This window comes from Symphalangus syndactylus, chromosome 11 (genome assembly GCF_028878055.3).
Source record: "Symphalangus syndactylus isolate Jambi chromosome 11, NHGRI_mSymSyn1-v2.1_pri, whole genome shotgun sequence".
Classification (NCBI taxonomy): domain Eukaryota; kingdom Metazoa; phylum Chordata; class Mammalia; order Primates; family Hylobatidae; genus Symphalangus; species Symphalangus syndactylus.
In genome coordinates this window covers 130447360-130473339 of record NC_072433.2, presented here as the reverse complement: position 1 = coordinate 130473339, position 25980 = coordinate 130447360, and the positions used below count along the sequence as shown (strand labels likewise).

Genomic DNA, 25980 nt, shown 5'->3' with positions numbered 1-25980 from the left:
AGATTCCCGGGAATCGTTTTAAGAGCAGGACACTGAAGCCCACAGAGTGAAGTGACAAGGTGAAGCTGTATCCCCAAAGTCAGGCGGTGGTTTCCTCAGATGGGTCCAGAACCCCCACTTTCCACCCACCGTGTCACCAGCTGGGTAACACGGAGAACCAGGGGAACCCAGGGTCCCTCCTTCCTTGGGTGGCTTGTCACCTCTCTGCTCAGTGCCAAGTCCAGGAATTTCACCACCTGAGGCTGAAGAGGACAGCTGCTGTCTCTCTGCCACTTCTCCTTTCCCTACGGATGGAGGCATCGCCCGAGTAGAGAGATAAAAGGTGTTACTTTGTCGAGTTCAAGCCATCCACTTGGCAACCATCTTGAAGCCCCTACCAAGTACTGGAACTGTGATAAATCCTTGGAAACAAAGATGTATAGGACATGAACCTTCCTTTCCCAAGTGCAATCCAGAGAAACGCATACAGAAAAGATGACAGCCACGTGCCATACGCTCTGACTCCAGGAGGCAGACGCCAGTAGGAGCCCAGGAGCAGAACTCCACTCTGCCTGGGGCAGTTTTCAAGGGCTGCGTTCTTTGGGTGAAATCTGGTAGAAGCCTGAGCCTGCCAGTCATACAACGGAAGATATTCCGGACAGAGCAAACAGTTGGCGCGAAGTGACAGGCGTGAGGTGGTTTGCTATCCCCCACATGGCTAATTCAGACTGATTCTGACCTAGTTGGAGAGTTGCGAAGGATTAAAAAAATACTGCCTAGTCTAGCACAACTTCAGTTTCTATTTAGAAGTATTCCCCAAAACCCTAAAACTGAAACATATATAATCAACCACTTTTCTACCCATAATAAAACAGGAGCTGAATTCTTATTTAGGGGACCTTAATATATAACAAGAATTAAAATACATCTCATTCTGCACTCTAGTCCTGCTTTGCAATATGCAAATGCATTTTTGAGGAGCCTGGAAATGGTGGAGTTGGCAGATGTTTACTTGCGTGTCAGTGAAAAGAAAGAGGTTTCTGTGGCTGTTTTGCTTCAAGCGTATCTAAATAGGTTCCAAGGACTGCTTTAAGTGTATTGATCCATAGTTCTCAAGGCACACGCTTCTCTAGATGGCTTCTCTGCAAAATTCTCATCTGTAGTTTATAACTGGAGCCAATTTTCTTTCATCTCAAACACTTTGGCTGCAGGCGGCTCCCATTTGGTCTGTGCTTTTAGGAAAAGCAATGATAGGTTGGGGAGGGTTTAACGTGAACAGAGAGAAGGGAATGAAAAGATGGGGCCTGTGTGGAACCTCTCAAGTTTCCTGAGACTAAAAACCTTCCCAACGTTACCAGAGGCAATTCCGAGACAGCAACAAACGTGTAGCTGCGATGATGGACAGTGGGGTTTCTTTTTTTTGAGGCAGATTCTCGCCCTGTCACCCAGGCTGGAGTGCAGTGGTGCGATCTTAGCTCACTGCAACCTCCGCCATCCGGGTTCAAGCGATCCTTCTACCTCAGCCTCCCAAGTAGTTGGGATTACAGGCGTGAGCCACCACGTCCAGCCAACAGTGGGGTTTCTTGACAACGACACTGTTAACATTTGGGCTGGGTTATTCCTTGTGGTGGGGGCTGTCCTTGCACTATAGGATGCTTGGAGCACTCCTGGCCTCCACCCAGTAGATGCCAGAAGCACCCCCGAGTTGTCACAACTGAAAATGTCTCCAGTTGAAAATTGCTGATCTATATTAACTCCAAGAAACAGCTTCAAAGAATCTCAATCTCTGCACTTGCTTCCTGTTGAAAACCCTTCTCTGGCCAGGCACGGTGGCTTATGCCTGTAATCCCAGCACTTTGGGAGGCTGAGGTGGGCAGATCACCTGAGGTCAGGAGTTCAAGACTAGCCTGGCCAACATGGTGAAACCCTGTCTCTACTACAAATACAAAATTAGTCAGGCATGGTGGCACAGGCCTGTAATCCCAGCTACTCAGGAGGCCGAGGCAGGAGAATTGCTTGAACCTGGGAGGCGGAGGGTGTGGGAAGCCAAGATGGCGCCACTGCACTCCAGCCTGGGTGACAAAGTGAGAGCCATTTCAAAAAAAAAAAAAAAAAAGAAAAAAGAAAACCTTTCTTTCTTTGGTATCGGCATCATCCAAAAAAAAACCAACCCAATAAAGAGTAATCATGCCAGCAGTGATGGCTCACACCTGTAATCCCAATACTTTGGGAGGCTGAGGCAGGGGGATCACTTGAGGTCAGGAGTTCAAGACCAGCCTGGCCAACGTGGTGAAACCCCATTGCTACAAAAAATACAAAAATTAGCCAGGCATCGTGGCATATGTCTGTAGTCCCAGTTACTCAGGAGTATTCCCAAGTCTGTAGTCCCAGTTACTCAGGAGGCTGAGGTGGGAGTATCACTTGAGCCCAGGAATTCAAGACCAGCATTGGCAACACAGCAAAACCCCATCTCTACAAAAAATAAATAAAAGTAGCTGGGTGTGGTGGCACATGCCTATGGTCCCAGCTACTCAGGAGGTTGACACAGGAGGATCACTTCATCCCAGGGGGTTGAGGCTGCAATGAGCCCTGATCGTGCAACTGCACTCCAGCCTGGGCAACAGAGTGAGACCCTGTCTCAAAAAAATTAAAAAGAATAATCATACAGACCTTTGATGATACATAAGTCCCTACATAAAACAGTGTTGTGGGTTACAAGGAACCTCGTGACATTAAATTGGCCTGGTTAAAATAGGCTCCGAATGGCACTGTCTACTCCGTGGCCTCTAGAGCAGCAGGAGAATTGAGGGTTTGTGTTTGGCCTCCGTCCATTCGATCACTCAACAATTATTATTGAGCATCTACATTGCACCAGGCATTGCTCCGGGTGAAAGAGACAAAAGCCTGGCCCTCAGGGAGCAAAAAAAGCAAACAAAAATATTATAGCCATCATCTGTGCTATGAATAAAATACGTCACCAACAAGTCAGAGCTGTGCTGCCCATTGTGGTAGCTGCTGGCCACATGTGGCCCTTGAGCCCATCAATGTGGCTCGTTCAAGCTGTGAGCTGCTGACCACACCAGACTTCAGACTTTGGACAGAAAAGAGAATGTAAACTATCTCATTAATAATTTTTATACAGATTACATGTAGAAATAATAATATTTTGGATACATTGGGTTAAACAGAATCTATTAACAAACATATTCTTTTTTTTTTTTTTTTTTTGAGGCTGAGTTTGGCTCTGTTGCCCAGGCTGGAGTGCAGTGGCACAATCTTGGCTCACTGCAACCTCCACCTCCCAAGTTCAAGTGATTCACCCGCCTCAGCCTCCCGAGTAGCTGGGATTACAGGTGCCCACCACCACGCCCAGCTATCTTTTTGTCTTTTTAGTAGAGACGGAGCTTCACTGTGTTGGTCAGACTGGTCTCGAACTCCCGACCTCAAGTGATCCACCCACCTTAGCCTCCCAAAGTTCTGAGATTACAGGCATGAGCCACTGCATCCGGCCAATTAAAAAATAAATTATACTGCTAGATACCCTTACTTGTTTAATGTGGCTGCTAGATTTAAAATCACACACGTGGTGCGTCTTGCATTTCTGCTGGACTGCGCTGGGTTAGGGAAGGCGGCTGGCAGCAAGGAGCACCTTCAGCCTGAGAAAGCAGGGAGGTCACTCTGATCCGGAGGCCATGGGGCCCAGCCCAGGGAAGAGGCAAAGTCACTGCTCTTCAAGGGCATGGACCTGGGCCATTCTATCTACGGCGACACAGTGTGGCCCAGTGGGGTGCATAGAGGTGGCGTGGAAGGAGCTGAGCGTGGGAGGGCTACAGGGACCAGCCCATGGAAGCAGGGACTTGCAGGCCAAGTTACAGACTTGGGGATACATCCCAGGAGCAACTAGAGGGTTTAAATCTGGGGATTGCCATGACCTGAATTCGATTTTGGAAAGATGCTGCACTCTGGCCACTGTGTGGAGAGTGGACTGGCATGCTAGCAAGAACAGATGCAGGACTACAGGTAGGAGGTGCAGCCTCATGGGGCCCCTCTGCTCTTGGCCACTCCAGCTCACTTGGGAGGGTCCCCTGGAGGACAGAGAGAGGACGTGAGAGATGCTACTTCTTTCCCACAGCATAGATGACTTTGTTAATTCTACTTCCGTTAAATTTCTGATTATGTAGAATACCACTTCCTTCCACAACAGCAGACTGATGAAGTATATTTTATTACCCAAATTGGGCCTTGGGATTCTAGGAGTGATGTTGTTCTGCATAATGAAGTTCAACATAATCTGCCTCTCACTGACTACACTGGGGATTAGACTAGTTTTACTTTATTAACGGGTTTTCTATTTCCTTCTAACCACTGCAAATTAAGTTTTTAAAAAATTACAAGGAGGCAGTCTTAGGTTTGACACTGACATATGGACACTGTTTTGGTCTCATTTCATTCTTTTATTTCATTCTCGATACTTACTATTCACTCAGAATGTGGTTCTCTTCCTTCATGAGGCTTCCACCCCTCCTTGCAGGGCCCCATTTTGTATCCCAGCGTCCTAGGTTCACCCGATATCCCCTGACTCAAGGATGTCAGCATCACAGCAGCCGTCCACACGCACTGACTCTGGCATTTTCCATCTGTTCCACTCTTCCCAGATTCTCATTTTCCCCTAGCTCATTGGTCACTTTTGCCACTGAGTCATCTGCTTGTGAGTCACGCCTGGCTGTGATGTAAAGGCCAGGAAAATGTCTCCAAACACACCTGGCAGAGAAAAGGATGTCACTGAAGAAGATGGTCTGCCAGGCGCATGCTTTCCTACACGGACTCAGTCATGAAGAGAAAAAAATAATCCCCCCTTCTCTCTCCTTTCCTTCTTCTAATTTACCATCCCCATCAGCCTTGCTTAGAAAGTATTCCTACAGTGCAATGGGTCCTGGCCATTCATTTCTGATATTTAGATGCAGGAGAAAGTTTCCAGAAAAAGGCCAGAAATGCTGCAAGAATGAAAGCAGGATTTTCTCAAGTCAGGTTCTTCCTCTATTGAGCAAGGCGGGCCTCACACACATGCTGCCGCTGCATTGCTTTCCTTCTGGGAGCTATGAAGATCCCGTGTTACACGGAGACCACCAAACTGTGTGAAATAAGGAAAGGCGGGAGCTGTCCCAGGGCAGGGGGTGCTGGGCTGGTGTGACCACATGCAATGTGGTCCCCTGGACTGGATCCTGGAACAGAAAGAGGACAGTACGGGAACACTGTGACAGGCAAGTAAGGTCTGTGGCGTAATATGTAGGCACACCCAGTAGGGCTACCGCCTGCTTGTCCACCCCACAATCAAAGGCTCCATCCGCAAGAGGGCAGATGGAGACGAGTGCAGAGGGCCAGAAGGCACCGGCACTCTTTCCCAGTATTAGAGAATCACTAAAAACATCTACACTAAAAAGGAACAAAGGACGGACACATGCTACAATAGCAATGAACTAAAAATGAATCTAGTTACAAGGCCACGTACTGGACGATTCCAGGTTTACGAAATCTCCAGAGCAGGCGAATCCACAGAGTCAGAAACTGGATTAGTGGTTATCAGAGGCCGGATTGGGAGGCGGGGGCAGAGACTGCAAATGAGAAAGGGGTTTCGTTGATGGAGTGATGGAAACATTCTGAAATTAGATTACGATGAAGGTTGCATCACTCAGTGAAGTTACTAAGAATCACTAAATTGTACAATTGAAATGGAAAAATGTTATGATATCTAAAACATACTCAAGAAGCTGTTAAAGGAACAAAGAAGGAGGAAAGAAGGCTGTTTAAATACTCTAAGCAGGCCAGGTGTGGTGGTTCATGCCTGTAATCCCAGCATTTTGGGAGGCCAAGGCGGGAGGATCGCTTGAGCCCAGAAGTGCAAGACCAGCTCAGGCAACATAGTAAGATCACGTTCCTTTTTTTTTTTTTTTTGAGACGGAGTCTCGCTCTGTTGCCCAGGCTGGAGTGCAGTGGCATGATCTTGGCTCACTGCAAGCTCTGCCTCCCGGGTTCATGCCATTCTCCTGCCTCAGCCTCCTGAGTAGCTGGGACTACGGGCACCCACCACCAAGCCAGGCTAATTTTTTTGTATTTTTTTAGTAGAGACGGGGTTTCACCGTGTTAGCCAGGATGGTCTCGATCTCCTGACCTCATGATCCGCCCACCTCAGCCTCCCAAAGTGTTGGCATTACAGGCATGAGCCACCGTGCCCAGCCAAGATCCCATTTCTACTAGAAATAAAAAATAAAAATAAATTAGCAGGGCATGGTGGCACATGCCTGTAGTCCCAGCTACTTGGCAGGCTGAGGTGGGAGGATTGCTGGAGCCCAGGAGGTCGAGGCTGCAGTGAGCGGTGATTGCACCACTGCACTCCAGCCTGGACGACTGAGCAAGATCTCATCTGTAAAAATAAACAAACAAACAAACAAAAAACAAAACAACGTAAGCAAAGTGACGGACATTCTGACGCTAGAAGACTTGAGGTTAAAGCCTTCCTTTTACAGTCTGGGAAGGGAGGGTCCCCACGGAGCCAGTTGGAGACCAGGGTTTCCTAAACCACCAGCTGCCTGTGCTACCAGCATTTCTTCGTCACCTGCTCCATGCTGGGCACTGGGCTAGGCCTGGGGAACTGAAGAACATGCAGGACAACACAGAACTTGCAGAGCCACTTCTGACCTGCTCAGAGAGGAACAGGCAGCAAAGAGGGCAAGAGACAGGTGCCTGCTACAGGACAGGGGACAGACCCAGCACCACTGTGGCCGTGCTCGGAGAACTGGGGGCTCCGGGAAGATGTCCTGGTGCCTGGAACTTTGACAGCCAGGTGGAAATCAGAGAGCTGAAAGGAAGCAGGGTAGCTGATGGCTCGGCCTGGGGAAGGGGCAGAGGCAGGTGCATAGGTGTGGGGTGGGGCTTAGAGGCCCAACACCCTGCAGAGCACTTGTCTCCGGTGACAGGGGGTCTCAAAGGTGACCTGCACTTTGTCGGGAGAGGCAGCACAGGGGAGAGGCAAAGAACCCAGGTCCAGAGATGGGCTGCCCTGACCCATGTGCTGGCGCTGCCCTTACACACTGTGTGATGGAGCCACGTTACTCCGCCTCTCTATACCTCAGTTTTCTGACCTGCAAAATGGGGAGGGTAACCTTGGCTACATTATACTGTTTTTGTGAGGGCTAAAGTGACAGCCCCATAAGGCACTGGGCACACAGCTGGGCATGGACAGAGGAAACCCTATAAATATGAGCCATAATAACAACCACACTATTTTTATACCTCAGCCACATAAAATAAACTGCCCCTATCACCTTCCTTCCGGTGAGTCCTCTGTATTTGCCCTGGACAGGGCAAACCCTACCTAGTGAAGTGTAAGGCACAAGACCACGAAAACCACCCCATAAATAAAAGCCCTTTCCCCACACTCTTGCCCCACATTTACCTCTACCGACTCATTTTTGCTAAGCACCTTCCTTCCCCAGATAAACTCCTTGGCAGGAGTACAGTCATCAGCTTTTTTGTTGTTGTTGTTGTTGTTTGAGATGGAGTTTCCCTCTTGTCGCCCAGACTGGAGTGCAATGGTGTGATCTCAGCTCACTGCAACCTCCACCTCCCAGGTTCAAGCAATTCTCCTGCCTCAGCCTCCTTAGTAGTTGGGCTTACAGGCACCCACAACCATGCCTGGCTAATTTTTGTATTTTCAGTAAGACAGAGGTTTTCACCATGTTGGTCAGGCTGGTCTCGAACTCCTGACCTGCAGTGATCCACCCGCTTCCACCTCCCAAAGTGCTGGGATTACACAGCAGCCACCATGCCTGGCCTCATCAGCTCTTAACATGGGAAACTAGTCATCTGTCACAACAGATGTGCTGTGGCGAGGTTGGAGGAAGGAAGGATTGAGGGGAGGGATGGTGAGCATGGCCCATGGGGTGAGGGGGATGATGGTAATTGGGGACATTAAAAGGACATTGGATCTCTGGAAGGAGACACAAGAAATGGGCAGTAATGCCACTGGGGAGGGTAACTGGGAAGCGGGGGGTGGGGCAGGGAGGGACAAATTACGACATCTTTCTGTATCATTTGAATTTGGTACCACCTGCACATATTACTTAGTCAAAAATAAAGAAGGGCATATTGGGTATCTGGGTGACAGAATCAGGAATTGAGGCATTTCCAGGTGCCAGTGCCAGTCACCAGATAAGTCAGCTGGCGAAGGTCCTGCTCTACCCTCCCCCATCCCTGCCCCCACCCCCCAGCCCAAAGGGAGAAAAGTTGCTCTGTGAACTCCCTCAGGGCTCACCCTTGGTCAAATATGAGATGCAGAAGCACAGAGCTCTGGAGGCCTTGGTAAACAGCCCTTCTGAATTACACACGGGAGGAGGCTTCTACATACGCCACTGCCTCTGGGCAGCATTGCCTAAGTGGCAGGGCATCGTATTCAGCCGCGCCATTTATTTCACTGCTGGACGCCGATGAGCTGTTCCTCCACTACAAGGACCAGTGCAGCAAAACGCAAACGAAGGGAATCATCTCTCTGGGCCCCTGCAGAATGCATCAGAGAAACCCTGCATCCTGACCTGAAGCAGCTGTGGCGTCCCTGCCGGGAGGGGTAAAGAAGCTGTGGGCTCTGCAATTAGAAATGAGGAGATTCACTGTCAGGAGCTGCACGGCCTTGGGCAGGTCACTGGATTGCTCGCCCTCTTCATGGTGAAGCACAATGGTCAGTACTTGTCTCACAAATTGTAAGGATCACGAATGCTTCTCCTAAAAACGTCCACATCCCTGTCATTATCCCTAAAAATAACTGAGCACCTCCTGCCAACCCCTTTAAAACATCACTGCACCTTGATGCTGGAAGGCATTATAGATTGAATTTAGGCGCACCCTCCGCAACCCCTGGACCCAAAAGATATGCTGAGGTCATAACCCAGGGAATCTGTGAACTTAACTGAAAATAGGGTCTCTGTGGGGCCGGGCGCAGTCTCTACGCGTGTAATCCCAGCACGTTGGGAGGCCGGGGCGGGCGGATCATGAGGTCAGGAGATCAAGACCATCCTGGCTAACATGGTGAAACCGTCTCCACTAAAAATACAAAAAATTAGCCGGGCGTGGTGGCGGGCGCCTGTAGTCTCAGCTACTCAGGAGGCTGAGGCAGGAGAATGGTGTGAACCCAAGAGGCGGATCTTGCAGTGAGCCGAGATTGTGCCACTGCACTCCAGCCTGGATGACAGAGACCGTCTCAAAAAAACAAAACAAAACAAAATAAAAAGGGTCTTTGTGGATGTAATTAGTTAAGAGGAGGTTTCCTTCCTTCCTTCCTTCCTTCCTTTTCTTTCTTTCTTTCTTTTCTTCCCTCTGTGGCCCGGGCTGGAGTACACTCGACTCGCTGCAGACTCCCTGCGTCCGGCTCCCGTGATTCTCCTGCCCCGGCCTGCGGGCTGCCTGAGATTGCCGCCTTACGCCACCACCCCTCCCTGGTTTTTCTCCTTTGGCTGGAGGCGCGGTTTCGCCATGTCGGCCAGGCCGGTCTCCAGCTCCTGACCTCGAGTGCTCTGCCCGCCTCGACCTCCCGAGGTGCTGGGACTGCAGACGGAGGCTCGCTCACTCGGTGCTCGGTGTTGCCCGGGCTGGAGTGTGGCGGCGTGGTCTTGGCTCGCTGCAGCCTCCGCCTCCCAGCCGCCTGCCTTGGTCTCCCAGGGTGCCAGGATTGCAGCCTCTGCCCGACAGCCACCCCATCTGGGAGGTGACGAGCGCCTCTGCCCGGCCGCCACCCCGTCTAGGAAGTGAGGAACGTCTCTGCCTGGCCGCCCATCATCTGGGATGTGAGGAGCGCCTCTGCCCAGCCCCCCGGTTTGGGAAGTGAGGAGCGTCTCTGCCCGGCCGCCCGGTCTGGGAAGTGAGGAGCGTCTCTGCCCGGCCGCCTCGTCTGGGAAGTGAGGAGCGTCTCTGCCTGGCCGCCCAGTCTGGGAAGTGAGGAGCGCCTCTGCCCGGCTGCCCCGGCTGGGCGGTCTACCACAGAGGCCAGAAGCAATGTGGGGGCTGGATGTGGTAGCTCACGCCTGTAGTCCCAGTACTCTGGGAGGCCGAGGCGAGTTGATCACTTGAGGCTAGGAGTTCGAGACCAGCCTGGCCAACATGGCGAAACATATGAAAAATACAACTGACAAACCAACCAACCAACCAAGCAACAACAAAACAGGTCTACCCTGGAGTCGTACTCTAATTTTTTCTATTTTCCTCCCTTTCTGATCCTTTATCCCACTTTCTTTTTCTTCCTCTTCCTTCTCCTTCTTCTTTGTCAAATAGAGGATTGAGTTATTATCATTGATCCATACAAAGTCCCTCTCTCATTTATTTTCTTTAATTCCCACCCCCCATTTCTATTCCCCGTCTTCCTATGTGCAACCTTCCTAATATGTTTGATATGCATCTTTTTCTGTGTATGTACTTTTAGAAAATGATTATTGTTTTGTGTGCAAAAAAAAAAATTAAAAAAAAAAGAAAAAAAAATCCAATGGCTCTTCCAAATTCCTTTGAAAGTCACTACTGGACCTGAGCTGAGCACATCCTGCTATCCAGGAACAATAAAATGACGTGCTTTTCCCCAGTTTAATATTTTTATTAAAAAAAAAAAAAAAAAAGAGGAGGTTATCCCACCACTTGAGAGGCCGAGGCAGGAGGATCACTTGAGGTCAGGAGTTTGAGACGAGCCTGGCCAACATGGCGAAACCCCATCTCTACCAAAAATACAAAAATTAGCCAGGCATGGTGGCGTGCACCTGTAATCCCAGCTACATGGGAGGCTGAGGCATGAGAATTGCTTTAACTTGGGAGGCGGTGGTTGCAGTGAGCTGAGATCATGCCCTGCACTACGGCCTGGGCAACAGAGACTCTGTCTCACGAAAAGAGAAGGTCCAAATGGAATAGTGTAGACCCAAGTCCAAACTGACAGGTGCCCTTTTAAGAGGAAAAGAGAGACAGACCCACAGGAGGAGACATGAACTAGAGACAGACACACAGCGACAAGGAGACCCTGGGGTGACACACCTGCCAGTGAGGGGACTCACGGATCACTGGCCAGCAGCAGAAGCTGGGAGTGAGGCACAGAGTCTCCCTCTGAGTCCCCAAGAAGGAACCAGCCCTGTCAACACCTTAATTTTGGACTTCTGGTCTCCAGAACTGTGAGAATAAATTTTGGTTGCTTTAAGCCCCAGTGTGTGGTTCTTTGTGAGAGCAGTCCCAAGAGAAATAAAGGTGACCTGGCATTACTGTCTGTCTAGCGCCTGAATTCTCTTGCCCAATGGTCCGCTAGCCAGGTTAGGTTTGACCATCTCTAGTAAAAGCATTCTCCAATAAACAAGGTCATTTCTGATATTGTTATAAAGAAAATAAGACACTGTAATATGATAGAGTGAGTGGGCAGGGATCAGAGGAAAAAGGAACATTATTTTGACTATTAGGGAAGGTCTCACTAAGGATGTGACGTTGCAGCAGTGACCTAAATGGCAGGAAGCTGGCAATGGAAAGGGAACAGCCCGTGCAAAGGCCCTGAGGCAGAGTCATCTTGGCACACGCAAGGCACAGGAAGAAGGCAGGACCTTGGTGAATGACAGCAGCAGTTGATGAAGCTGGAGAAACAGACAGGGTCAGTCAGCACCTGCGCAGTTGCCCTAGTTGACCAAGGTCCTGGGAAGCTGCTGGGGACAGACACGATTTAACTCAGAGTTTTTAAACGACCAGTCTCGCACAATCACAGTCTTAAAACTGAAGTCTGGGGTGCAGTGATACAATCTCAGCTCATGGCAACCTCCACCTCTGGGGCTCAAGTGATCCTCCCACCCCAGCCTCCCTAGTAGCTGAGATTACAGGTTTGCACCACCATGCCAGGCTAATTTTTATTTTCTGGTACAGATGGGGTTTTGCCATGTTGCCCTGGCTGGTGAAGAGCGCAGGCTCTTCAACTCCTGGGCTCAAGTGATCTGCCCACCTTGGCCCCCACAAAGTGCTGGTATTCCAAGCGTAGCCACCACACTCAGCCAAGGCCAAGTCTTTCTAACTATTACTTTTGTCCTTCAGTTCTTGGAACCTTGGGCCTCTACAGAATGAGCTTAATAAATCACAGTTCCCAAGCTTCTCCAGACTTACATCTAATTCATTCGCCATTGTAGCGGTTTCCAATGAATATGCTTCATTTTTTCTACACCCTTCATTACATGTGATGCCCGGAAAAGAACACGATGTTCTAAGCATGGAGTAGATCGGAACTATCACCTGTTTCATTCCAGACCTGCACTTCTGTTCCTGCGCTGGGGATTGCCTTGGCTATCCATTGTTTTATACCACTGACTTGCCGGCACATGTATCAGCCAACCTCCCCGTGAAGTCCTTTTTGTGATGCCCAGATTTATAAAGTGGGATCAAAACCTGTCCTTCCCTCATGAGAACAACTATGCCTTTATTTTTGCCTTTTTTTTTTTTTTTTTTTTTTTTGAGATGGAGTCTTTCTCTGTCACCCTGGCTGGAGTCCAGTGCTGTGATCTAGGCTCACTACAACCTCCGCCTCCTGGGTTCAAGTGATTCTGCCTCAGCCTCCTGAGTAGCTGGGATTACAGGTACCTGCCCCCATGCCCAGCTGATTTTTACATTTTTAGTAGAGATGGGGGTTTCACCTGGTTGTCCAAGCTGGTCTCGAACTCTGACCTCAGGTGATCCACCTGCCTCGGCCTCCCAAAGTGCTGGGATTACAGGAAAACGGCAGCCACCGCGCCCGGCCCTATGGCTTATTTTTCTTAAGTGTCACCATAATGCATACAATGCCACATATAAAAAACGGTTTAGAATAAATAAAGTTACTGGGTCAGCTCCCTTGGTTTCACAACCACCGCATTTCTCTTTCGGGTGGAGGACAAGGAAAACGATTCTAGCAGGCTGCCCGAGAACTGCGTGCTCTCTTGCCTCACACAGCTGAAAACACCTGGGCTATTTGGAAACAGAGACTTAAGCAAAAGACTCTTTGCAATCATACTTCCTACTGGATTTCTCAAGGACGTCTAAATAAATCTGAGTCCATGCAGACTACCTCAAGCATGGGGCGGGCGCAGGGGTGCTGCGGCGGACTCGGTAAGCCGGGCAGGTGGTGGAAGAGAAGGATGTTTTGCAAGCCTCTGGGGACCCCTCGTGTGAGGCATAATCCACCTGGTTCCACCCCGCTTCCCATTCCACACAGTGGTAAGGGCTACTGTATCCAGCGTCAGACGGTTGGGTTAAACACTTCACTGTGCCCCCAGTAGCAAAGAGAACCTGGGCAAGTCACTCAGCCTCAGTTTCCTCATCTGTGACATGGGAACGATAACAAACCCATCATGATTGCCAAGCTTATAATGAAGGTCAGCCAAGAGTGTGCGTGGGAAAACCGTCGGGAAGTATGAAAGTGACGGTTATTACGGCCAAGACGGTTTTTACTCCTGCCTTTGCATGTCTTTCCTGCTGCTGGTTGACTTCTCAGGACTTTTTTCAAAAAACTGCCCCAGGCTGCTTTTGGTGTTTCTTTTAACCTGATTACTTTTGCTTTATGAGAGAAAGGAGGGAGGAGGTGGGAGGAGAGAGAAGCACACAGCTTGACTCATCCCACCCCTTCCTGGGGATTGTCCTAAAAGATGCTCCTCAGAGCCACTGGGGCTACTATAAAGCAATTCACCTTTGAAGAAGCAGTTATTGTCGTGAAAAGAGAGCCACATTCAATATCTATGGAAATCCTCCACTTTCTGGGATTCGGCAGCAAATTATTTAAGGCTTGTGATTTACTCAGTCACCTAGTGGCTTCTCATTGCCTTTGGCTGTTACATCTCAAATAATGCAAACCAACCTTCACACTGACACGTCCCATACAAAAGGCAAATATGGCCAGAAACGTCAGAATGTAACACAGAGAGGCTAGTGATGATCTGCTCGCAAGGCTGCCTACATGTGAGTCCCACGCCATCTTCATCTCTTTAATGGAAAAAGAAAACCTCATGAGTCAACTTTTTCATTGCGAGCCAATTTCAATAGCCTTTCGTCCTGTGCTTCAAAGGCGTAAGCAGTCCTATTTCTGAACAAAGTGGAAATAAAAACAAGTGACAGCCAAAGAGAGACACTGAACAATGGAGAACATACGCTTCCCAGGAGAAATGGGGGGAAGACAGGAAGGAACGCTCACATGCAATATTACCCAAACCTTTTTCCTTTGCACGATTCGGTGTTAAGCATCTCTCTGCCCTGATTTTAGGCTGAGGGAGGGGGTTGCCTCTAAGGAAATGAATCTGAAACATCAACATCAAGTCGCAGCCTGGCTAAAGCAGCCTCGGTCCTGACAGCTGTCAGCCTGCCTCTAACACTGACTCACCACAGCCACTACCTCCACGTCAGGGGCGCCTCACCTGTGCCAGCTCAGAGGCTGTTCCTGCTCAATCTGGAGGCTGGGACTCATGCCTGGCCCCTACCTAGAGAGGAAGAGGACCTGGCTAGTGCCCCTGCAGAGTCTTTTTTTCCTCTTCCCCTTTTCATCTTCCCAAGTCGAATCAGCCTGCAATCCAGGGAAGCACAAACCTACGACTAGGGCGGCGGTGGGGGGCACGCACCCAGCTCCAGAACACTCAATTCTGTCCTTTCCAAGATCCTCTAAACGGGTTCAATTCCATCTGATCCAGCCGTCCTAAACTGAGCTGCTAAAACCGCATTTCCAGTGCTATCCTCTCTGCAATCCTCCCCTTTGCTCGCTGGCCCATTAAGAGCAGAGGGAAGACGCAGAATGGACAGGGGTGGCCACCCAGGCCAGGAAGCCCCTTTCTCTCACCGCCCCCCGCTAGCCCCGGGAGCGGTGAGGCAGCAACTTCACACCCCGAACACAGGCATGACTCGCCGATGTCTTTCCCCCCTGGGTCCTTGCACCCTCTCCCCAGAATGCCCTTGCAGGAGTCCGGGGTTTCTTCTTCTCCCAAGACTGGGACACCAGCTCTACCCCAAAGCCACCATCTGCCCGGCGGTTGGGAGCGCCTCCTCCAGGCAGCGGCCCGGCTTGCACTCATTCACGAGCGTCCGCACTGCCCCTCCGCCCGTGGGCTCCCGGCGACCTTTCCGTATTCCCTTTGCCTCCCAGCAGTCGGGGAGCCCGCGGAGAACCCCGGCCTGAACCCCCGGCCCGCGAGGCCCCGCCCCCGCCCGCCCCGCGGACCCCTCCTCCCTCCCCGCGCCCCCCGCCCCACGGCGCTCCCAGCTGTCACCCGTCGCAGATCCCCGTCCCTGGTCCCCGCCGTCCCTCCCGGGTCATCCTTCCCCTCATGAGCCTGTCAGGCCGGCCTGAGGCCACCCCACCGCACCTCTCATCGCGGGCGGACCGGGCAGCGAACCGGCGCCGTACGACTCCGCGTCTGCGGCGACTGCGCCGCCCGCGAGCAGCCGGGTCCTTTCCCGGCGCCGCGGCGCGAGCTGTCAGTCAACCGGACGCGCCCGCCTCCAGCCCCTTCTGCGCAGGCGCGAGACGGGCCCTGCCCTCCCCTCGCGGGGGGCGGGGGGCGGCCAGCGCATGGTGTCACGTGACAGGGTGGAGCCTGCGGGGCTCGAGGCCTGCCCACGCTCCGTGGGAGCGTTCTCTGGGACGCACGGCGCCCCCTTGCTGGCTCTGCCTAGAGGCTGGGTGTTCTCGGGCTCTGGGTGGAGTGGGTGGGGCAGGCCCGGTGCGCACAGGTGAGTGGGTTATTTCGTGATTTTGTTGGGGGCACGGGAAGCGCCATGAGGGAGCTAGGAAACACCGTCGGATTCTAGTTGTTTCCTGGCCCTGGGTTTCCCTACCTTTAAAACAGGCGTGCCAGTTAACTGCCCTATCCCCTAGTTACGGTGAAGGCATGACATTAACCAACATACCATTAAAATTAGTCCAGCGAGGCTCTGAGCAGGAGCTAAAAAAAAAAAAAAAAAGTATAAAAATTTTTAAAAAGAATTTAAAAAAGAAAAATGTCCGGCTTGGATACTTGGTATGGAAGAGCAATCAGAGTCCAAATTACTTTTTAAAACGGGGCATCTTTGAGACTGGTAGATTCCATCTCAGCTGCTCCATAAATTCTAGGCCAGTCGGCATCTTTTCAGCAAATACAATAAACACAACGTTCAGGCCATTCAGTTTCTTCTATGTCTCCACAATTAAAAGAAAAAAAGTTTTTAAAATAGAAGTGCTGCCTTTGGACGCCTTTTTAGTTGTAGAGGAAGTATAGAAATATAAAGTGACGGCCCCTCCCTAGTAATTTGGGAGTTATGTCAAACTCGACTCTAGCACCTAGCAAAGTGGAGAATCTGGTTCTGGAGTATTGACTGACACCTCAAATTTTCTGAAGATATTTGTACAACTACATTCTAGTGCTATAATGCTCCTTCTGGTAGCTCCTTAAATGATCAAGCCCTGTCTCTAAAGAAATGCAGTGATATCTGAAATAGGGCTGAATGTCAATTTTAGAAAACGGTAGGTTTTCTGAAATTACGGGAGTTATGCAGGAGAAACAAGTTCTACCACTTAAGAGAAAAGATGACATATGGATCGATGATCAAGTACCTGTCCCACACCCCAAGCAGAAGTGACACTCCTTGGAAAGATGTAGACTTGAACTGTAGACTCCTTGGGAAAGTTTAAGGGAACACATGAAGAAAAAGGCTGGGAGCGGCAGTGCCGTGAGGGTTATGGAGCCTTCAGCACCATAGCTCCTTTTACTTCATTCCAGATTTGACCAACTGGGTGTGGCCACCAGGCATGTGAAGCTGGAACTCAGGGTGTCTCCAGCTTGGTGTGAATTCAGTTTGTGTCCAATACCCCTCATTCCTTTACGTGGTTGCTACAGGCGAGTGGGTACGCTTTTGGTCTCTGCAGGGTTCTGCCCTGAGTCCAGCAGAATGCAAGTGCCATCTTGTAGAATTCATGGGAATGGAGGAGGATTGATGTTGCGGCTGAAGAAACTCCTTCCCTGGGTCAGCAAGTGAACTTAGCACAAGGCACTGACTTGTGCCATCCTGACCTGCCCTTGCATTACCAGCTGTTTGGGAGAATTGAAAAAAGGTGACTCATTTAGAATCAGATTCTGTTTTAGGGGAATATCATGCAAACCCTCTCCTGACTTCATAGAAGGTTTTCTGACCTTGTCAAAAGGTTAGAGAGAGGCAGATGACATGACCATTTTTTAAAAGAGGAAGAAAGTGAGTTCTGCAAACCACAGATCAGTGAACTTGACACTGGGCCTGGAAAATCTTCAGGACAGATGACTTAACAAAAAAATATTTGTGACCTCTCCAAAGACGAAACACCAGTGACAAAGACCAAGTCTCACTAGGTTAACCTTATTTCTTGCTGTGAAATGTATAAACTGGTAAATCAAGGAAATACGGTAGAAATATATATCTGGGCCTGGAAGGTATATTTCCCAGGATTCTTTCAGTTACTAGTGATGGAAACTCAGTTCAAACTGGTTTTTAAAAGAGAGCGGGCTGGGCCCTGTGGCTCACGCCTTTAATCCCAGCACTTTGGGAGGCCAAGGCGGGCGGATCCTGAGGTCAAGAGATTGAGACCATCCTGGCCAACATGGTGAAACCTGGTCTGTACTAAAAATACAAAGATGAGCTGCACATGGTGGCAGGCGCCTGTAGTCCCAGCTACTCAGGAGGCTTGAGGCAGGATAATCGCTTGAACCTGGGAGGCAGAGGTTGCAGTGAGCCGAGATTGCGCCACTGCACTCCAGCCTGGCGACAGTGAGACTCAGTCCCCCCCCCAAAAAAAAGAAGGAATATGTTGGCAGACATAAACAAAAGGCTCTGGGGTTGGCTAAGCAGGATCCAGGGGCACAAGTGATGTCATCAGAACTTGGTCTCTCCCCCTCTTCACTGCTCCTTTGAGTTGGCTTCAGTCTCAGATTAGGCTCTTTTTTTTTTAAATAGTCTCACTCTGTCACCCAGGCTGGAGTGCAGTGACGCAGTCTCAGCAACCTCCACCTCCCAGATTCAAGCGATTCTCACACCTTAGCCTCCCAAGTAGCTGGGAATGCAGGTGCGCACTATTTTTAGTAGAGATGGGGTTTCACCATGTTGGCCAGGCTGGTCTCGAACTACTGGCCTCAAGTGATCCACCTACCTTGGCCTCCCAAAGTGCTGGAATTACAGGCATGAGCCTCCCCGCCTGGCCTCAGATTAGGTTCTTTTTACAGAGTGTCCTCCGAGAGCTCTAGGCTTATATTGTCTCAGCTTAGCAGCCCCCATGGAAAAAAGGATCTTCTCTTTCAATACTTTCAGCAAAAGCCCCAGGATTTGTTCTGAATGGACTGATGCACCTGTGTGTTCATCGCCTGGAACCAATCTCTGAGGCCAGGTTGTTGGAATAACTGGATTGATCAGATCTGCACAGGAGTAGGGGTCAGCCCCACTCATACTACTTGAGTGGAGAGCAAGGGAAGGGAGGCTCTTCCCAGGAAACTGAGGTGGTCTGGCCAGAACAAGGAGGGTCGTTTCTGGATAGGCAGGGAAAAGCTACAGATATCCAGGATGGAGCCTCTGCTAACATATCTCATGACATTGTACAAAGGACATAGGAAGGAGGTAGGAGAAGCAGTAAAGTTATTAGATGGCTAAATCAATATTCAAAAATACTCTGGCCGGGCATGGTGGCTCACGTCTTTAATCCCAGCACTTTGGGAGGCCAACGTGGGCGGATCACAAGGTCAGGAGTTCGAGACCAGCCCGGCCAACATGGTGAAACCCCATCTCTACTAAAGATACAAAACATTAGCCAGGCATGGTGGCGCGTGCCTATAATCCCGGCTACTTGGGAGGCTGAGGCAGGAGAATCACTTGAACCTGGGAAGTGGAGGTTGCGGTGTGCCAAGATCGTGCCATTGCACTCCAGCCTAGGCAACAGAGCAAGACTCTGTCTCCAAAAAAAAAAAAAAAACTCTTGAGACCAAGTGCGGGGCCTCGTGCCTATAATCTCAGCACTTTGGGAAGCCAAGGAGGGTGGATCATCTGAGGTCAGGAGTTTGAGACCAGCCTGGCCATCATGGTGAAACCTCATCTCTACTAAAAATACAAAAATTAGTCAAGCGTGGTGGCACATGCCTGAAATCTCAGCTACTTGGGAATCAGGCAGGAGAATTGCTTGAACCCGGGAGGCAGAGGTTGCAGTGAGCTGAGATCCTGCTATTGCATTCTAACCTGGGCGACACAGCAAGACTCTGTCTCAAAAAAATACTTTGAATAGGTTGGGCGTGATGGCTCATGCCTATAATCCCAGCACTTTGGGAGGCCGAGGCAGATCACGTGAGCTCAGGAGTTTGAGACCAGCATGGGCAACATGGTGAAACCCTGTCTCTACCAAAAATACAAAAAATTAGCTGGGCGTGGTGGCGCCTGCCTGCAGTCCTGGCTACTTGGAAGCCTGAGGTAAGAGGATTGCTTGAGCCTGGGAGGTCAAGGCTGCAGTGAGCCAAGATTGTGCCGCTGCACTCCAGCCTGGGTGACAGAGGGAGACCCTGTCTCAAAAAGCAAACAAAGAAATACTTTGAATAGAGGATGAGTCCAAAACACAACTATACAAAATAGCAGGTGATATGAATTAGCACCAGTTCTGCGTGTTTTTAACTACCATGCCTATTTTTCCTTTGTTTGTAACAAATCACCACAAATTTGTTGGCTTAAAAACAACACAATTGGCCAGGTGTGGTGGCTCATTCCTGTAATCTCAGCACTTTGGGAGGCCGAAGCAGGTGGATCACCTGAGGTCAGGAGTTCAAGACCAGCCTGGCCAACATGGTGAAACCCTGTCTCTACTAAAAATATGAAAATTAGTCAGGCATGTTGGTACACCTGTAATTCCACCTACCCAGGAGGTGGAGGCAGGAGAATTGCTTGAACCTGGGAGGCAGAGGTTGTAGTAAGCTGAAATTGCGCCACTGCACTCCAGCCTGGTTGACAGAGCGACACTCCGTCTCAAAAAAGAAAGAAAAAACCATAATTTATTATGTTACAGTTCTGGAGGTCAAGTCCTAAAACTGAGGTGTCAGCAGGGCTGTGTTCCTTTCAGAGGCTCTAGGGGAGAATCGTTTGTCTTCTCTGGCTTCTAGAGGCCACCTGCATTGCTTGGCTTGTGGCCCCTTCCTCTATCTGCCTAGTCAGTCTCCTTTACTGTGGAACAGTTCCTCAGCTTTTCTTTGTCCTTTAAGACACTGATATTTATTAAGAGTATAGGCCAGTTGTTCCATAGGATGCCCCTCAATTTAGATTTTCCTGATTGTTCCCTTATTATTAGGGTCAGGTAACACATTTTAGCAATAGCAATGCATAGTTAAGTTGTGATCTTCTCAGTGCTTCATATCAGGAGGCACATATTATCTGTTTGTCTCATTATTGGTGATATATTTCTCCGTTGTAAAGGTAACTTTTTTCCTTTGTAAGTAATCAGAAATTTGTGGGGAAGATACTTTGAGACTATGTAGATACCGTATCTTTCAACAAACTCAATGAACTTTCAGCTAGTGGTTTAGCATCCATTAATGATAAGTCTGTAGTGGTCCCCAGATGTTGAGTTTTCTTCTTCTCCTTATTATTATTATTAAGACAGAGTCTTGCTCTTTTGCCCAGGCTGGAGTCCAGTGGCGCAATCTCAGCTTACTGCAACCTCTGCCTCCCAGGTTCAAGTGATTCGCCTGCCTCAGTCTCCCAAGTAGCTGGGATTACAGGCATGTGCATCATGCCTGGCTAATTTTTTTTTGTATTTTTAGTAGAGCCAGGGTTTCACCATGTTGGCCAGGCTGGTCTCGAACTCCTGACCTCAAGTGATCCAACCACCTCGGCCTCCTAAAGTGCTGGGATTACAGGTGTGAGCCACTGTGCCTGGCCGAGTTTTCTTTTTTTTTTTTTTTTTTTTTTTGAGAAGGAGTCTCACTCTTTTACCCAGGCTGGAGTGCAGTGGCGCAATCTCGGGTCACTGCAGGCTCTGCCCCCCAGGGTTCACGCCATTCTCCTGCCTCAGCCTCCCACGTAGCTGGGACTACAGGCGCCCGCCACCTCGCCCGGCTAATTTTTTGTATTTTTAGTAGAGACGGGGTTTCACCATGTTAGCCAGGATGGTCTCGATCTCCTGACCTCTTGATCCCCCCGCCTCGGCCTCCCAAAGTGCTGGGATTACAGGCGTGAGCCACCGCGCCCGGCCCGAGTTTTCTAATTCTATTGCTCCACCTACATTTATTAGTTGACGTTTCCCTGTATCTGTCTTTGCCCTTTTTTTTTTTTTTTTGAGACGGAGTTTCGCTCTGTCGCCCAGGCTAGAGTGCAGTGGCGCGATCTCGGCTCACTGCAAGCTCCGCCTCCCGGGTTCACGCCATTCTCCTGCCTCAGCCTCCCTAGTAGCTGGGACTACAGGCGCCCACCACCACGCCCGGCTAATTTTTTTTTTTTTGTATTTTTAGTAGAGACAGGGTTTCACTGTGTTCGCCAGGATGGTCTCAATCTCCTGACTTCGTGATCCACCCGCCTCGGCCTCCCAAAGTGCTGAGATTACAGGCGTGAGCCACTGTGCCCGGCCTGCCTTTGCCCTTTTCTAATCTGTTCTCCACAAAGCAGCTGGAGGGCTCTCTTCTATCCTCTCCGCCTCCTCCCCTCCCCTCCCCTCTTCTCTCTCTCCTCTCCTTATCTCCTCCTCTTTGTCTCTCTCTCGTTCTCTTTCTCTCTTTTTCTTTCTTTCTTTCACAGAGTCTTGCTCTGTTGCCCAGGCTGGAGTGCAGTGGCACAATCTCTGCTCACTGTAATCTCCATCTCTTGGGTTCAAGTGATTCTCATGCCTCAGTCTTCTGAGTAGCTGGGATTATAGGTGCACGCCACCATGCCCAGCTATTTTTTTGTATTTCTTTTTCTTTAGTAGAGACAAGGTTTCACTATGTTGGCCACGCTGGTCTCAAAGTCCTGGCCGCAGTTGATCCACCTGCCTCAGCCTCCCAAAGCTCTGGGATTATAGGTGTGAGCCACCACACCTGGCTTTTTTTTTTTTTTTGGATGGAGTCTTGCTCTTTCACCAGGCTGGAATGCAGTGGCATGACCTTGGCTCACTGCAACCTCCGCTTCCTGGGTTCAAACGATTCTTCTGCCTCAGCCTCCTGAGTAGCTGGGACTACAGGTGTGCGCCACCACGCCCAGCTAATTTTTGTATTTTTAGTACAGACGAGGTTTTACCATGTTGGCCAGGATGGTCTCGATCTCTTGACCTTGTGATCCGACCACCTCGGCCTTCCAAAGTGCTGGGATTACAGGTGTGAGCCACTGCGCCCACAACCCCCCCTTTTTTTTAGTTTTTATTTTTTTTTTTAAGAGAGGGTCTTGCTCTGTCACTTAGGCTGGAGTGCAGTGGTGTGATCACGGCTCACTGCAGCCTTGACCTCCTGGGCTCAAGCAATCCTCCCACCTCAGCCTCCTGAGTAGCTGCCACTACAGGTGTGTGCCACCTTAACTGGCTAATTTTTGTATTTTTTGTTGAGATGGGGACTCACTACGTTGCCCAGGCTGGTCTCAAACTTCTGGGTTCAGGTAATCCTCCCCCCTCAGCCTTCCAAAATGCTGGGATTACAGGTGTGAGCTACTGTGCCTGGCCTGGAGTGACCTTTAAAAACCACAAATGTGCTCCAGTCCTTCAGTGGCTTTCCTCTGCCCCTCACATATGCCAGCATCCTTCACCTGCTGCTAGGGCCCAGCATGACCTGGCCCTTCCAAGCTTTCTGCGTGGTCTTGAGCCGCTTCCCCTTGCCCTCCACACACTGACCCTCGCAGGGCCTCGAAGAATCCATGCTCCTTTCTACTGTAGGACCTTCCTGCGTGTCCCTTTGCCCGGAACTCACTTCCTTTGACCTCAAGCTCCTTTGCTCAACAAATATCCATGTCTTTCACATGTCACATCTTAAAGGAATCCCTGCATGTGATCTCCAGACCAAGTCAGAGTCCTGGGTGTATCATCTCAGAAAATAAATAATACCTTCCTCCACAGAAACACATGTTTGCAATTATGCATTTGTGAAAATGGACTCTAAGCTCCATAACAGGCAGGAGCTTTGCCTAGTTTTGCTCGCTCGTGTGTCTGCAGCACTTAGCGTGGTACCAGGCACACTTGTTGAATGAATAAATGGGAGTTTAAAACAAGGATCGCAAAGAGAAGGTAGAAAAGACAAGGACTGGGTTATTGTAGCCTGAGGACAAATGGGCAGGGGCTTGCTTCTTTTTTTTTTTTGAGACGGAGTCTTGCTCTGTCGCCCAGGCTGGAGTGCAGTGGCACAATCTCGGCTCACTGCAAGCTCCGCCTCCCGGGTTCACGCCATTCTCCTGCCTCAGCCTCTCGGAGTAGCTGGGACTACAGGCGCCCGCCACCACGCCCGGCTAATTTTTTTGTATTTTTAGTAGAGACGGGGTTTCACTGTGGTCTCGATCTCCTGACCTCGTGATCCGCCCGCCTCGGCCTCCCAAAGTGCTGGGATTACAAGCGTGAGCCACCGCGCCCGGCCGGGGCTTGCTTCTAAAGGACTCAGTGGATGTGGTCACGGTACCCACTTTAGGAGAAGCGTGCCTAAGGCACGCCCTCGAGGAGGCTGGCTTGGCACAGAGCTAGGATTGTGGGCTCTTTCGAGAGGGGTGTGGCGCAGCAGAAAGGGCAGAGCTTTCATAGCCCAGTGTTGCTCACCTGCCAGCTGGCTCTGCTCCTGTACTTCATTTGGTCAATGGCTTACATCTGACTCTGTTTCTGCAGCTGTACGAAGAGATTTCACAGGGTGGTGAGGATGAAGTGAGTCTACGAGGCAGTATAACAGCAGCTAAGAAGTTCAAGACACATTTGGCGTGGCATCCTGGCTTTCCACCTCTTCACTGTGTGACCTGGACTGCACTGCTCAACCTCTCTGGTCCTGTTTATCTAGAAAAGGGACCAATCATAGTGAGTTCACTCATTCATTCAGTGCACATCTGTTGAATGACTACTTTTTCAAAAGTTTTTATTATTTATTTATTGGAAACAGAGTCTTGCTCTGTCACCCAGGCTGGAGTGTAGAGGCACAGTCTCGGTTCACTGCAACCTCTGCCTCCTGGGCACAGAGCCATTCTTCTGCCTCAGCCTCCTGGGTAGCTGGGATTACAGGTGCCCACCACCACGCCCGGCTATTTTTGTATTTTTAGTAGAGACGGGGTTTCACCACGTTGGACAGGCTGGTCTCTAACTCCTGACCTCAGGTGATCTGCCCGCCTCAGCCTCTTAAAAGTGCTGGGATTATAGACCTGAGCCATCGCACCTGGCCGGATGACTACTTCTTTTTAGAGGCAGGGTCTCACTGTGTTGCCCAGGCTGGCGTGCAGTGGCTATTCACATGAGTGCCTACTTTTGGACAGGCAGTGGGGACACAGGAAACAACACCAACAAAACCCCCTGCCTTTTGTGAGGCTTGCATGCCGATGAGGAATAGTCAGCGGGGTAAGTGAAGGATACAGGTGAGACGTGAGACGTGGCAAGGAGTAAACCAGGGAAGGGATATGAAATATGTTGCAGGAATGCGAGGCGGGGAGAAATTTTACACAGGGGACCAGGGAGGAAAACACTTTCTGAGTCAAGTCCTAACGGTCATGAGAGAATGAGCATGGGCTATCTTGGGCACGCTTGGCACTCAATGAGTGGCCTACACAAGGCTTTGCCAAGCACCCTCCCTCCAATTCCAGACCTGCTCCACCCACAGCAGAGGTGAGGTGGCCTGCAGAAAAGGAATTCAGGGACACATCACCCCCTTCGGGTTTAAACATCTAACACCACAGGTTGTGGAATTTCAGTCTTCTGGCTTTCCTAGCGTGGCTCTTGAACTCAACACCACAAACTCGGTGGGAAAAATAAGAATCCAAACACCCGTCCAGAACAAGTCTCTGATTTTCCACTGCATAACCTTTGCAAGTTTCTCTCTCTCCTTGCCAGCATCTCCTTGAAATAGAGAAGACACCAGCTGGGCGCGGTAGCTCATGCCTGTAATCTCAGCACTTTGGGAGGCCGAGGCGGGCGGATCACCTGACAGGGTCGGGAATTGGAGACCAGCCTGACCAACATGGAGATACCTGTTCTCTACTAAAAATACAAAATTAGCCAGGCGTGGTGGCGCATGCCTGTAACCCCAGCTACTAGGGAGGCTGAGGCAGGAGAATTGCTTAAACCTGGGAGGCGGAGGTTGCGGTGAGCTGAGATCGCGCCATTGCACTCCAGCCTGGGCAACAAGAGCGAAACTCTGTCTCCAAAAAAAAAAAAAAAAAAAAGAATACAAATAAGTGTACATAACTGAATGAATTTTTACCAAATGAACATCCGTATAACCAGCACCCAGACCAAGAGATTGAATATTACTAGCACCCTGCCCCCCATGCTCCCTTCCCTTCAGTGAAAATCACTGCCTTGCCCTGTCTTCCTATACTGAAGATCAGTTTTGCCTCTTTTTATATTGTATGTACTCTTTTGTATCTTCCTGCTTTTACTCAACATTATGAGACAGGAATAATACAGGGTGGCCACAGGAGAATTAAATTTGGGGCAGTAGTTTCACATGACTAGAGGCTATGGACTTACAAGACCCTGAAAACCAGGATGTGGGTCAAGCTGGCTAAGACCAACTGGACCCAACATGGCGCTGGATGTGACCAGGTTTCTCCTAGGACCTCAATATACACTCATTAATATCCTAAACACACACCCACCAGTGTCTCGACAGTTTCAAGAACACCCAAGATTTGGTGTACAAATGGGTGGCACCACAGTTCCAATAAATCACCTTTTTCCAGGAATTTTCGTGAATATTCCACCCCTTGGTTGAAGAAACCCATAGAGGTAGCAACCTCAAACCCCCTTACACGTGACTTTTGAGTCCGCCTGCATTCCCTTGAGTGCGTACTTTTCCCTTTGTAATAAATCACTGTGCTTTCACTATT

The 25980-nt window shown here is 50.0% G+C and overlaps 1 protein-coding gene and 1 long non-coding RNA gene across 5 annotated transcripts in view; one reads left to right on the top strand and one right to left on the bottom strand.

Moving 5' to 3' along the window:
- Positions 1 to 15460, bottom strand: part of KIAA0513 (KIAA0513 ortholog) — a 68784-nt gene extending 53324 nt beyond the window's left edge. For 2 of the 4 annotated variants that reach the window (XM_055299768.2, XM_055299772.2), the window contains exon 1: positions 15348 to 15460. The gene's annotated coding sequence lies outside the window, so the exon portion shown is untranslated. Of the gene's footprint in view, positions 1 to 7432; positions 8573 to 14206; positions 15156 to 15347 lie in introns of those variants that run through there. The other 2 variants (XM_055299770.2, XM_055299771.2) reach the window with 2 other exon arrangements.
- Positions 15461 to 15597: 137 nt separating this feature from the next.
- LOC129493011 (uncharacterized) lies at positions 15598 to 25980 on the top strand. The gene is made up of 3 exons (XR_008661009.2): positions 15598 to 15714; positions 23780 to 23962; positions 24983 to 25980. It is a non-coding gene; the product is annotated as an uncharacterized lncRNA (long non-coding RNA).